Source organism: Elaeis guineensis, chromosome 3 (genome assembly GCF_000442705.2).
Source record: "Elaeis guineensis isolate ETL-2024a chromosome 3, EG11, whole genome shotgun sequence".
NCBI classification, from domain to species: domain Eukaryota; kingdom Viridiplantae; phylum Streptophyta; class Magnoliopsida; order Arecales; family Arecaceae; genus Elaeis; species Elaeis guineensis.
In genome coordinates, this window is record NC_025995.2 from 101,504,089 (window position 1) to 101,518,289 (window position 14,201).

The window sequence follows — 14,201 nt, forward strand, 5'->3', positions numbered from 1 at the left end:
CTCGGCGCAAAGATGCATGGTTTTAGGTTTACTAATAATACAGTAGGTCTAATGGGCTGTCAGGACTTCTGTTCCGACCATTTAGTTAGAAGGTATCTCATTTTAATTCTAATTTTTTGATAAAATAAAAATAATTTAATTTATTTATATTTTGATTTTAATTTTTTTAAAAAATTTAAATTTTTATTTCGACCTTCAGATATCAACTAAATATTTTAAAAAATTTGATCAACATGATTTTAATTATTTTTTATTTTAATTTTAATTTTGTTCATGAATCAAATAAAATTGAAAATTATTTCAAATTAATTTGGGAGAGGATGGCTTCAGCTCCATGCCCCTCTGGCTGGACTGGAATTCAGTCAGTAGTCCTATCAACTAGGAAATCAACTCTCAGGCATTCATGATGCATCACGGGCACAGTATTCTTGATAGCAATTTCAGAAACTTGTATGTAGGTGCACAGGATCTGGCTAAATGCTGAAGCTGATCACAAAGAATACATGCTTCTAAGAAGTTAGTTGCAAGGTGGTTCTCATCTCTGTCCATGAATCCACTTTATAAACCCTTCTCATACCGTCCTCTCCCATGAAGTTTTCAAATACCTTCAGACCAAATTATGTAAGCTTAAAACATGCCACTTGATGCAGGTCTTAAGGTCAAATGTGCAAGTAGAACTAGTTTCTCAAAGTTTTTGCCTGCCTCATCTGCTTTGCCGGTATGGACTTTTCAAATATTTCGAGTAGAGACCGACTGCAGAAATTTCTCTCATCATATGATAACCATGGCCAAGAAGCTTACATTTAATTCATATGAAGCCAAATGTTCAGCAGTGCAGCCCATTGTTCTTACCTGTCACGAAGAAAGAAAGAACGAAAAGCAATCCACTCACCTCTACAAAGGCAGTGGCTGGGAGAAGATAGGTTAGGACTGCTATGCATTTTCTTCGAGGGGAAAGCTCAGCACAATCCCTTTTCGATGCAAGCATGTTTTATATCTACCAGATGTATCCCAACCTGCATTATACCTGATCTTTTATAGACACAACATACACACCTAAAAACATTGTTATTGTTAGTCACGGCAATTTAATCAATTCAACAATGACCAAAAAAAAAAAAATTAATTCAACAGATGTATTAATCTTCGTGCATAATAAAATTATTTAATGCTGCCATAACTTGGGAGCCAGATTGCCCCCCAAGTCTCTAACGGGTAGGACATGGCTACCGTATTTGCCATCCAAGCGCAACGGTCTAAATAGAGAGCGGAGAAGAACGAATAGCACTCTCGGCCTCTCCAGCGGTCCAAATCAACCCCGTCACCAAGCCCAACGGCTACTACGGCTGGCGCAGAATTGTTAGCCCAATGAGGAGTCCTAACCTATAAATAAGGCCGCCTCAGCTCATCCTTTCTCCGTAATTCAGAGCTCTTCATCCCTCTTCCGCGCCACACCCCCGGGGGAGCACGCAGAGAGTTCAAATGGGGAGTTCCGAAAGAATCCAATGACGACGAGCGACGTTACTTGCTCTTGATTAGACGAGAGGGATCAAAAGAGGAGAAACTGGATGAGGAGGAGAAGCGGCTCCAAGAAATCCAAGAAAGCAAGAAAGAGCTGCCAGGTAAGCCATCCTCTGTCCTCACTAATCCTTCTTCACTACCTCTTTCCTTCCTATTTTTCCCCTTCCATAAGCCTAGGGTTCTATCTTTGTATGATTATTTTCTTTGATCGATCCCCTTTCTTGATACAACTCGTCCTCTTTTTGTTGTTATGATTCTGTTTCTGATTTCTTGAACTTATGCCTAACTTGTTTTCTAAGAATTTGGTTATTTTATTTTGAACCCTAGAGATTTAATGTTGCACGCAAAGAATTCGAATGGCGAGGTCACCAAAAAATGGAAAGAGTAGGAATAAGATGAGGAGATGGAGCGGCTCCAAGAAGATTAGCGTCCAAGAGAGCAAGAATGGGCAGCAAGGTGAGCTTTTTTCTTTCCTCTCTCATCCTTCGTTACTACCTCTTTCTTTCCTGTTTTTCCCTCTCCATAAACCTCGGTTCTATCTTGGTATGATTATTTTCTTTGATCGATCCCTTTTCTTGATGCAACTCATCCTCTTTTATTGTTATGTATGATTATGGCCGGTTAGTTCTGTTTCTGATTTCTTGAACTGATGCCTAACTTGTTTACTAAGAATTTGGTTATTTTACTTTGAACCCTAGAGATTTAATGTTGTATGCGAAGAATTCGAATGGCAAGGTCAAAAAAAGTCGAAAGAGGAGGAATAAGATGAGGAGATGGAACAGCTCCAAGAAGATTAGCGTCTAAGAGAACAAGAAAGGGCAGCAAGGTGAGCTTTTCTCTTTCCTCTCTCATCCTTCTTTACTATCTCTTTCTTTCCTGTTTTTTCCTTTCCATAAACCTAGGTTCTATCTTTGTATGATTATTTTCTTTGATCGATCCCTTTTCTTGATGCAATTTGTCCTCTTTTGTGGTTATGTATGACTATGGCTGGTTAGTTCTGTTTATGATTTCTGGCTTATTTACTTTGAACCCTGGAGGTTTAATGTTGCAATCCATGAGTTTCTAATTCTAATTATATAGGGCTCGCATCTTTTGTGCTTTTGATTTAGCTTGTTTAGCCTATATTTTGTAATTCTTGAACAATGGTAGTTCTCCAGTAGTTGTTCATCCTAAACGTCCTTCCTTCTTGAAAAAAAAAATGTTCCTTTATTTCTCTTTTCAAAGACCTGTAAAATAGAATATTTCGTGGTGGGTCATTAACCTTTGGTTTTCTAAGATGATAGTCTTTGTATCCTAGACCTACCTAGTTTTCAGTTGTCCTTTTCGTTATTGGCATATCTTTTTATTATCTTTAAATTTGAATAATTACTCCTTTCTTTGATTTTTTTTTTTTCAAATCATTTAAATGCTGTGTTGTTTTGTCAAGGAAGTATTTTTTTCCAAGTTTTAATAAAATTGGGGTCTTGGTTTTTGTTTTCCAAGTTATTTAAATTCTTTTTTCATAAAAAAATACTTTTCTTCACAAATGTGCTAGTTAAAACAATGACTTTTATTGTTGTAGGTGTTAAGTTCTATATCCTTTTATCATTACCATAGCATTTTTGTTTGTTTTTCTTTTTTAAGTTGAAACCGTTATTTTCAACTATTACTTTGCAATGCCATCTCTTTCTTTTATTTTAAACATATTTAGCTTCAAATGCTCTGGTAGATAAAATTGGGTTCTTGAATTTTTTCTCACATTTAATAGTGCATTTCATCAAAATATATTTTATTTTTTTAAATAAAATTGGGTTCTGATTCTTTCTTAAATCATTCAAATGCTATATTTTCTGTAAAAAGTATGTATTTCTCAATTTTTCATAAAATCGAGTTATTGGCTTACTCCTCAAATGATGTAAATATTGTGCTTTACGTAAAATTGGATTTTTGAATTTTTTTCCCTAAATATTGTGCTTTTCATGAAAAGGTTTTTTTTTCCTAAATGTGTTTTCTTTTAAAAGTGAAACCTAAATGTGTTTTTCATAAAATAGGGTTCTTTGTTTTTTCTCAAATCCTTTAAATACTACACTTTCAAACAAGCAAGCATCTTCCTAAAATTCATAAGATTGGGTTGTTGGATCTATTTTGTTCAACTCATTTAAATGCTATGTTTTGAGAGAGTGTTTTTCCCCTCAAATGTGTAGTCGAGATAGTTACTTCCTACTAATATTACTATGATGTTTTCTTTTCCCTTGCTTTTATTTGAACATAATTATCTTCAAATGCTCTTTTTTTGGTCGTATAAAGTCAGGTTCTTAGATACTATGTTTTCCTTTCTCAAACTTCTACAAAAGTAGCGTCTTATAGTTTTTTTATCCATGATCATTTTGAATAATATCTGGTTCTCAATTTTTTTTTTTTGCTTAGATCATCAATTATATGTTTTCATATAATAACTATTTCTTTTTTCAAATTGCTTCTGTTTTTTTTGGGTGACAAATCCTTGTTGGACTTTCTATCTTTTTTTTAATTTTTTTTTCTTAAATTGATTTTTTTTCTTGCTAATACTCACTCTTTTTCATTAATTATGTTTCAAACAAATTTAATTTCAAATTCTCTTCTTTAGTTGCATAAAATTGGGTTCTTGGATTGAATTATTTAATGTTGTGTTTTGTAAAATTGGATTCTTTTATTTTTTCCTCAAATCATTTGAATGTTTTATTTTGATAGAAAAGTTTTCTTTGTCAAATGTTCAAAAAATGAGTTCTTGGATTTTTTTTTTTTTTTCAAGTTATTCAAATGTTATATTATGTTTTCATTATGAAAAGTATCTTTTTTTATCAAACATGCTATTAGAGAGAATTTCTTTGGTTGCTTTGGGTAATAAATTCTAAATCTTCTTGACATTATAGTTGCTATTTTGTCTTTTAAGTTGAAACAATTACTTTCATATTAATATTCTTGCAAGGTTCTCTGTTCAAGTACGTTATCTTATACAAATTTAGTTTCAAATGCTCTTTTCGAGTGGTAAAAGTTGGGTTCTTTATTATTTTTCAACATATTCAAATGCTTTAGAACTTATTAGAGACAATTTCTTTTGTTGCTTTGGGTGGTAAGTTCTAAATCTTTTTGACATTACAGTTGCTGTTTTGCCTTTTAAGTTGAAACAATTGCTTTCATATTAATATTCTTGCAAGGTTTTCTGTTCAATTACGTTATCTTGTACAAATTTAGCTTCAAATGCTCTTTCCGAGTTGTAAAATATTGGGTTCTTTATTATTTTTCAACTTATTCAAATGCTTTGCTTTTCCTTAAAATATATTTTTTTCTCAATTTTTTTTTATAAAACTTGGTTCTTGGACTTTTCTCATGTCACTAAATTATATGTTTTATACCAACATGCTATATTAGAAATAATTTCTTTTGTTGTTTTGGGGGATAAGTTCTAGACCTTTTTGACATTACAGTTGCTTTTTGTTTTTAAGTCGAAACAATGACTTTTATATTAATGTTCTTGCAAGGTTCACTGTTTAATTACTTCTATTTCATATAAAAATTTAGTTTCAAATGTTCTTTTCAATTTTCTTCAAATGCTTTTCTCCAATTATCTAAATTCGGATGCTTGGGTATTTTCCCCAATTCATTTGTAGGGTCAATGAAAAAAAAAGAATTTTTCTCAAATTGTTATAAAGTTGGGTTATTGGATTTATTTGTTGAATCATTTAAATTCCATCTTTTCATATAATTATGTTCTCTAATTTTTTTCACAAATTATTTAAATGCTTTGTTTTCATAAAGAAGTTTTTTCCCTCAAATTTTCAAAAAATTGGGTTCTTGAATATTTCTTCTCAAATTATGAAATTGTTCTCTTTTTCATGAGATAAAGCATTTCTTTTCCAAATGTGCTTTCTGAAATAATTTCTTCCATTCTTCTAGGTAAGTTTTAAGTTCTTTTCATCATTATCAAAGCCTTTTGCGTTTACTTTAAGTTGAAACAATTACTTATATATTAACACTATTGCAATGTTCACTCTTTTGTTACTGTTATTTTTAACATATCAAGTTTCAAATGCTCTTTTCTAGTTGTATAACATTAGTTTCTTGGACTTTTCTTAAATTATTTAAATCTAAATATGTTTAATAAGAAATTATTTTTCTCAATATTTATAAAATTTGTTCATGGATTTTTCTAAATCATTTAAATGTTGTGTTCTTCCAAAAATTTTAATTTTTCTCAAAGTTTTATAAAAAAAATTGGATTTTTTTATTAAAACATTTAATATTGTATTTGAAAAAAAGATCTATTCTTAAATTTTCCAAAAAACTGAGGTCATGGATTTTTTTCCTCGTATCATTCAAATGCTTTTTTCCATGAAAATCTATTTTTTTCACAAATATGCTAGTCGAAATAATTGCTTTTTGTTGTTTTGGATGGTAGGTTGTAGTTGTTCTGTTTTTAAATTGTGTAGCTTTTCCACTTTTCTTTAGGTTGATGGAATTACTTTCTACGAATAGTCTTGCAAAATTCTCTGTTTTGTTACTTATATTTCTAACATATTTAGTTTCAAATGCTTTTTTCTAGCCATATAAAATCAGGTTCTTGTATTTTTCTTGATTATCTTCATAAGAATATATTTTATATCAAATTTTTGTAAAGTCGAGTTGTTTGATTTTTTTCTCAAATCATTTAAATGTTGTGCTATGCGGGTTAATTATTAAAATGCCATATTTTCATTAACTAGATTTGTTCTCAATTTTTTAGAAAATTGAGTTTTTCATGAAATGCTTTCTCGAATTTCATAAATTTGGGTTCTTAGGTGTTTTTCTTAAATCATTTAAGTGCCATTCTTTTCTAAAAGTTCAATTTTGGGATCTTTTTTCCTTAAATCTTTTAAATGTTGTGTTATATGGAAAGCAATTTTCTTAAATCATTAAAATGCCATATTTTCATAAAATAGATTTTGTTCTCAATTTTATAGAAATTTGAGTTTTTCATGAAATGTATTTTTTTTTCTCAAATTCATAAATTTGGGTTCTTGGGTGTTTTTCTTAAATCATTTAAGTGCCATTCCTTTCTAAATATTCAGTTTTGGGATTTTTTTTCTTTAAATATTTTAAATGCTGTGTTTTATGGAAAGCAACTTTTTCCCGTATTTAATAGTTAAAACTATTATCGCTAGTTCTAGTTGCTCTCTTCATCATTATCATAGCTTTTCATTTTTTTATGTTGAACAATCACAAAATTATTTTTTGACTGATACTCTTGCAATGTACTCCCTTTGTCAATTTTATGTTGAACAATCACAAAATAATGGGTTCTCATCTTTTCTCAAATCATTTAGATTCTGTGTTTTTGCAAAATAATATTTTTCTCAAATTTTTACAAACCTCGATACTCAGATTTTTTTCAAATCATTTAAATGCTGTGTTTTTCATAAAATTGAATTGTTGGAAGTTGAAATTTTTTACTCCAATCATTTATTCTGTTATCATGGAGAAGTATTTTCCATGAAATTTTCAGAAGTATTATTCTTGGATTTTTCTTTTCAAATCATTTAAATGTTATGTTTTCACTAAAAAAAGTATTTTTTCCCCTCAATTATGCTATCTGAAACAATTTCTTCATTGTTTTGGGTGGTAAATTCTAGTTGTTCTTTTATCTTTATAATAGCTTTTTTATTCTTCTTTAAGTTAAAATAATTGCTTTCTTGCAATGTTCTCTTTTTCACTCTTTTTATCTCTAACATATTTAAAATGATTTTCTCTTCTCTAGCTGTATGAAATTGGGTTGTTGGATTTTTTTTTTTTTTAAATTTTCAAGTCATTTAAATGTTGTCTTTCATAAATACTATTTTTCTCAATTTTTTATAAAATTAGGTTCTGGGTTTTTTTCTTGTTTGCCAAATCACTTGAATCTTGTATTTTTCATTAGCTTAGTTTCTTGGATTTGTTCAGATCATTTAAATTTTGTATTTTTCATAAAAAATGTATCTTATCTCAAATTCTTAGAAAGCTTTTTGGATTATTTTCTCAAATCATTTGGATGCTGTATTTTCATAATGAATGCTTTTTTTCTCAAATGTGTAAGTTGGTACAATTACTTTCGTTATTTTCGGTGGTTGGTTCTAGTTGTTCTCTTTCTCCATTACTTTTTTCAGGTATCTTCAAGTTGAAATAAATTACTTTTTGTTCTCTCATGATGTTCTCTCTTTCATTAATTCTGTTTCAAACATATTTAGCTTCAAATGCTTTCTAGCAGTCATATAAAATCGGGTTCTGACTTTTCTCAAATGATTTAAAGTTTCATTTCTCATAAAAAATATCTCTCTCAAATTTTTATAAAATTAGTTTCTTGGACTTTTATCTCAACTCATTCAAATCTTGTGTTTTCATCAAATTTCCAAAAGTTCTAATTCTTGGATTTTTTTTCTCAAATCATTTTAATGTGGTATTTTCATAATGAACTCTTTTTTTCTCAAATATGTTAGTTGATGCAACTACTTTTGTATTTTCTGTGGTTGGTTCTAGTTGTTCTTTTTCTTATTACTTTTTTGTAGCTTTCTTCGAGTTGAAGTAAATTACTTTTTGTTCTCTCTTTTGCTGATTCTGTTTTAAACATATTTATCTTTATATGCTCTTCTATAGTCAATATAAAATCAGATTCCAACTGTTCTGAAATGATTTGAAGTTTTTTGTTTCTCATAAAAGAATATCTTTCTCCCATTTTTATTATAAAATTAGTTTCTTGGATTTTTATCTCAACTCATTCAAAGCCTGTGTTTTCATCAAATTTCCAAAAAAATTAGTTCTTGGTTTTTTTTTTCTAAAATCATTTAAATACCGTGTTTTCCTAAAATTGGTTTCTGGATTTTTTTTTTTTTTGTTTAAACCATTTAAATGCTGTGTTGTTTATAAAAAAATAGTTTTTTTCTCAAATGTGCTTATCATGGAACAATTACTTTTGTTGTTTTGGGTCGTAAGTAGTAACTATTATTTTCATTTTTACCACAACTCTTTTATTTTTCTATAATTTGAAATAGTAACTTTCTACAAACACTCTTGAAATGTTCTCTCTTTCTTAACTTTTGGTTCAGACATCTTCAAATGCTCTGTCTAGTGGTATAAAATCAGGTTGATCGATTTTTCTAAAATCATTTAAATGCTGTATTTTCTTGGAATAATGTTTTTATGTCAAATATTAATAAATTGGATTCTTGTTTTTTTTTTTCAAATTATTCAATCTTTATGCTTTTCATAAAATTTGGTTCTCAGAATTTTTATTTATCTCCATGAAAAAGCTTTTTTCCTTAATGTAGTAGTTGAAACAAGTACTTTTTTTGTTTTTTGTGATCTGTTCTAGTTGTTCCTTCTTGCATAAACATAACATTTTTTATTTTAAGTTGAACAATTACTTTATGCTATTGCAAATTTCTTTCTTTCATCACCTTTGTTTCAATCATATTTATTTTGTTCTTTGTAAAATCAGGTTTCTGGGTTTTTTTTTTTGGCAAATCATTTAAATTCTGTTTTTCATAATAAAGTTTCTCTCATAAAATTGGGTTCTTGTATTTTCTCAAATCCTTTAAATTCTGTGTTTTTCATAAATTTGGTTCTTGGAATTCTTTTTTGCTCAAACCATTTAAGTGCTTTGTTTTTAGAAAACTATTTTTTCCTCAAATATGCTTGTTGGCTGTTTTGGGTGGTAAATTCTAGCCTTTTTTTTTTTTTTTTTTGCGTAGCTTTGTCAATTGTCTTTTAGGTCATTCTACTAATACACTTGCAAAATTGTTTTCTATTAATTGTATTTCAAACTAAAAAAGTTTTCTTTTTCTTCGTCGGAATCACTTCCATAGGTCCATGTTCATCCCCCTTGGAATAATTAGTTTTTTTCCTATTCAAATGTATCCTATAACTAAAAAGGGTGGAGCTTAATATCTCACAACTCTTGTGAAAAGACTTTTTAGAAGCTTAAGGTCTTTTGAAAGATAAGGGAAACGCTAGCTAAGACTGCTATTCCTGACCTAGAAAGGAATAGAGTAAGGGGTGACCACTTGAGTGTCATAATCTTTCATTAAAGAATTAGATATGGTGCACCTTTCAAAGTGTATATGATATCTTATGAATAATTAAACTATAAATTCTCACATATTAACTTCAAATGCTTTGCTCTAATACTACAATATTTGGTTATTGAATTTTTAAAAATCATTTAAATGCTATGTTTTCATAAAAAACTATTTTTTCTCAAATGTGCTTTGTTGAAACAATTACTTTTGTCCTTTTGTTGGTAAGTTCTGGTCGTTATTTTTATCATTAGTATAGTATTTTACTTTTCCTTAAAGATGAAATGATTACTTCAACTAATACTCTTGCAATTTCTTTTATTACTCCTCACTTCAAACATATTTAACTTTAAATGCTCTTTTCTAGTCATATAAAATTGAGTTGTTGGATAATATTTCCCAAATTATTTAAATGCTGTATTTTTTATAAAAACTATTTTCCCCCTCGATATGCTAGTTGAAACCATTACCTTTCTTGCTTTTTTTTTTTTTGGGTGGGGTTTGGGGGGGGGTGGGGGAGAGTTGTAGACAACAATGTTGGTTCATAAGATCTAGTTGTTCATTTTATCATTAGCATGGTTGTCCTTTTCATAAGATTATTCTTTTTGCTGGGGAAAATTATTTTGTGCATCAAATTTTGCTGTGGCAATGACAATCTTCTTCAAAGGGTGGTTCAATTCTTATTTATCTACTTCCTTTTTCCAGAGAACTTATACTAATTGCATTTATTTTCATTTGAACGATATGAACTGATTTTCGCAAGGTGGACTTGCATTTCATATTTTGAGATGGATCACTTGCCACTAACACTGGAAATGAGGAATGTCTGTTTGACATGTTATCAATTCAGTAGATTATGATCTGACACATATGATGAGAATGGAAGGGGAAGAAAAATGCAGTGAATGTGAGGTTTCAAAATCTCAGAAGAGCATCTCCAGGTTGTTTGAGTGGTAGGTATTGTAGTTGGATCTTGAATCTGTAAAGTTGAACATCATGTTTCCTCTACTATGCATTTAGTAAAGTTGAATATCATGTTCCTCATCTATGCATTTAGTAGGATTCCTGAAAAATACTTTTGCTTCTTGTCGGACCAGCTCTCATGGCCTGCCTCAATCAACTGAAGAGGGATTCCATGTTATTTGTATGGTCATTTTCTGATCTTCTCCTAAATTTAAAGCTTGAATGGTTGAATCCTTCTTCAATTTGCTCCAAGTTCCTTGACGAAAAGCCAATATTCAATTTTTTTAAGTTGCACTGCAGAAACGCAACAAATATTTCTGCATGTCAATATGAAAAAGAAGATATTCATTAGTTACAAGATTTTTTTGTTCATTCTTGTAAATGCATTCTGCTAACCCTATTCTAAGAGAGGACTCTTGATTACTTCTTCGCTAGTTTACAATTCCTACATTAAATGAGAATATAGTCTTCTATAATCAATCTCGCTTTCTTGCAACTTTGCCTAGACAATTTCCAAGTCTAAAGAAACCTTGATGGGATGCTAATTTTTGATCAAATTGGTCAAAACTATGTTAACCACGTAGGCAACTCTTCTAGGTTTCATGGCAAACAGCTTTCTTTCCCAGTCTTGGTTTTTAACCATCTTGTTGGCCACTAACAAAACATTCTTAGACTTTGGGTGAATGTAACCTTGATCTATGAAGCTAATTTATGAAGATGACATAAGAACTAAAGTTGGAAAATTAGACATGTTTCTTACCAGACTTTTTGATTTTTCAGAACGCCACCCTTCTTGTGTCTTCATCAGAATTCTCACATATGGGCTCTTGCGGGCAGCGTACATGACTCGTACTATATTATATATAATATATAGTATGAGTCACCTTGGTTCCAACAATCCAGGGGCCTGGCTCCCACCCAAATAATATAATACATTTATCGTATATAGTACGAGTCACGTGCTATGTGGCCTGGATCGTATGCCGAGCTGCGAGGTGTGTGCATTGCACGCAAGAGCCCGTACGCGAGAATTCTGATAAAGAGACAAGAAGGGTGTTCTGAAAAATCAAAAACTCTGATAAGAAACACGTCAAACTACTAACCACTTAGTGTTCCATTTTAATCATATGACTACTTAGTTCTTGTGAGATTGACAATGAACTATTATTGAATGGTATTCAGGAAAATGGATATTGGGCTTCTTATTGAGTGCAAGGCTATTTGCTCAAGGACATCTTATTATATAACCTTCTCAACACAAAAAAGCCAGGCATGAAATGTCCTTGTCTTTGGGTCATGGAAGCTACCCTGGTTCACTCTTCAACCCATCAAAAATGATTGCAACTTATGATGACAATTGTAGTCAATTTAACAGAACTAGGTGCAAAGATACAAAGATACCTATTTTCTATAGTTTTGTGAACCTCATGTTGCCGCATTTATGTCTTTCTCAACCAAGTATTGAAATATTAGTACCAAGGGTGATACCAGTTTTTTCCAAGAACGATATGGTATTGTACCAACTCTCAAAAAAAGTGGTGGTTACCAATGATACCATAGCAGTACACAAAATTTGGGGTTTATTTTTTTGCTTTCTTTTGTTTTTCAGTTGTTTTGAGTTTTGATATGTACTATGGATATTAAGTCTATCTTTTTTTCCCTGTGCAATATGGATATAAATTGAATGGAAGTTCATTTGAGTGCCTAATACATCGATCTGATCAGCATATGTTGTCGTGTAGCACAATCAACAATGAGATTGAATTGCCTCTAGTATAAGGAATAAATTTGTTCCTTGTGGCCCTACCACTCATGCTCCAAACTAATAACTATTTAGACGAATGGATGCATCCATGAGTGTTACTGAGGTCATCCCTAATCAATAAAGATTCTTTCTTCACTCCAATCATGACACCTGAATATGCTCTACACAATTAAGCATACTAGAATCAAGTGGATGAATAATCAAGTGATAATGTTATATGGCAAAAATATCCTTCATTCAGTATCAAGTTGTGTTAGGGAAGGATCTCGGACCAAATATATCAGACTACATGATCATGATCTTTTAGCTCTTCTTATACTTGTGGCCTTGTTATTAAGCATTTTTGTCCCCCCATTTTGTTTACCGGCCAAAATCAGGCTTTGGCATCCATGAGTGTTACAGAGGTTTTTTGACTGTAGGGTATACGTTTTCTTTGCTCTTCACCCCAAATAATTGGGCTGATTTAAATGGAGTTTTGGCCTTTATTCTTTCACATTTCTTACGAAGGATAAGAACTAGTATGACTTGCTTTTGTGTTGATTTGTCACCCCTCAAAGATGGTATAAAGGACTAGTAAGTGATATGCCTCTGCACGCCAATCATTATCAGCCATATGCTACCCCTGTCAATGAATTTGTGTTAGTAACAGATTTCATTGCCTTGTGTATTGTTGCAAACCAATTTTCTTACTCATGCTTGTGTAAGTGCATGCTTTCCTTCGGTCTGTTTTACAGATCATTCGATGCAGCCATTTCAAAAGATTGGACCCTATGGGGACACTACTTTATGCAACTGTAGCATATGTTTAGTGTTATTCTTGGTGGACATATTTTTAGGGCTCAGTGTTCATGATTTTCTTAATTTTCCTTCTTTAAATTCATTGTTTAGTTTACCATGCTCTGCTTATGGAAAATGAGAGTCTAAAATAATAATAGTGCGATCAGAAAATTGGGACCTGGAATTCTTTTGGATTGAAATATTTTTCTGAGGACTTGTATGAGTAGGAACCTTCCCTTTTTTCTGATTCTACTCTAGTTAAGACAAGCACACTAATTGCATCCTGTATAATCCCAGATTGTGATTGCCTCAAAATCTCATCATATGAATAGTTATTAAAATGCTTGCCTTCTCATCAGATTTTGTTTTGATCGTGTTTTTATTTATACATGTATAAATACTTAGGTGTCATTTCTCCTTGCTGGTTGTGTTTCCATTTGTCTTCTTGTGCAACATTCGGTGTTTCTAAAATCTTTTTGCTCCACCATCTTTCCATATTCTCGTCTCTTCCTTACGTATGTTATGGAGCTTGGTTCCGACTTCCCGTAGTTTCTTGCATGGTGGATGGTTTGTTTCATCAAACTCCTTACCTGACCGTTCTTTTATTCTAGTGTACATCCCAACAGCTGCTGGAATGCAAATTAACGTCCTTGCAATGTTTCAACACATGGCATGAGAATTCCAAGCCATATTAAGATAGATTTAAGGTCTTTTGTTCCGTTAATGCTTATCTCCCTCTACTGCGATCAATTTAAGGCAATTCTTTTGGGTCATCCTCGAAACATCACTACATGCTTCTGCAATCTGCTAGCATATTATTGCTAAATTCCATATACGAGAGTGAGGTGATGGCATATGGTGACTAAAACCTCTTCTGTCGGCATAATAAGCATTAGAGTGATCGCCCTTGCCCGATCTCTGTCAGTGTGAACTAGATTTATGATTTGAAAAGGCTCCAGTGTACTCCTCGATGTTCATTGAGGTAGAAGTAGTTTGCTACCGATAAAGCAGGGGGATGGTATCACCACCTCCCGTTTCATCAAAAGAAAAAAAAAAAAAAAAAAAGTTTGTTAGCATTTTTTTTATTTTGATAAGACAGACCATTCATATAAGTTTAATATGAATACAATTAA

General features: G+C 31.2%; 1 long non-coding RNA gene across 1 annotated transcript; it reads left to right on the plus strand.

Annotated features, from left to right (window-relative positions):
• The first annotated feature begins 1,395 nt into the window (after window positions 1–1,395).
• On the plus strand, window positions 1,396–12,185 carry LOC109505658 (uncharacterized). The gene is made up of 4 exons (XR_002164252.2): window positions 1,396–1,622; window positions 1,849–1,977; window positions 2,220–2,347; window positions 10,327–12,185. It is a non-coding gene; the product is annotated as an uncharacterized lncRNA (long non-coding RNA).
• The last annotated feature ends 2,016 nt before the right edge of the window (window positions 12,186–14,201 follow it).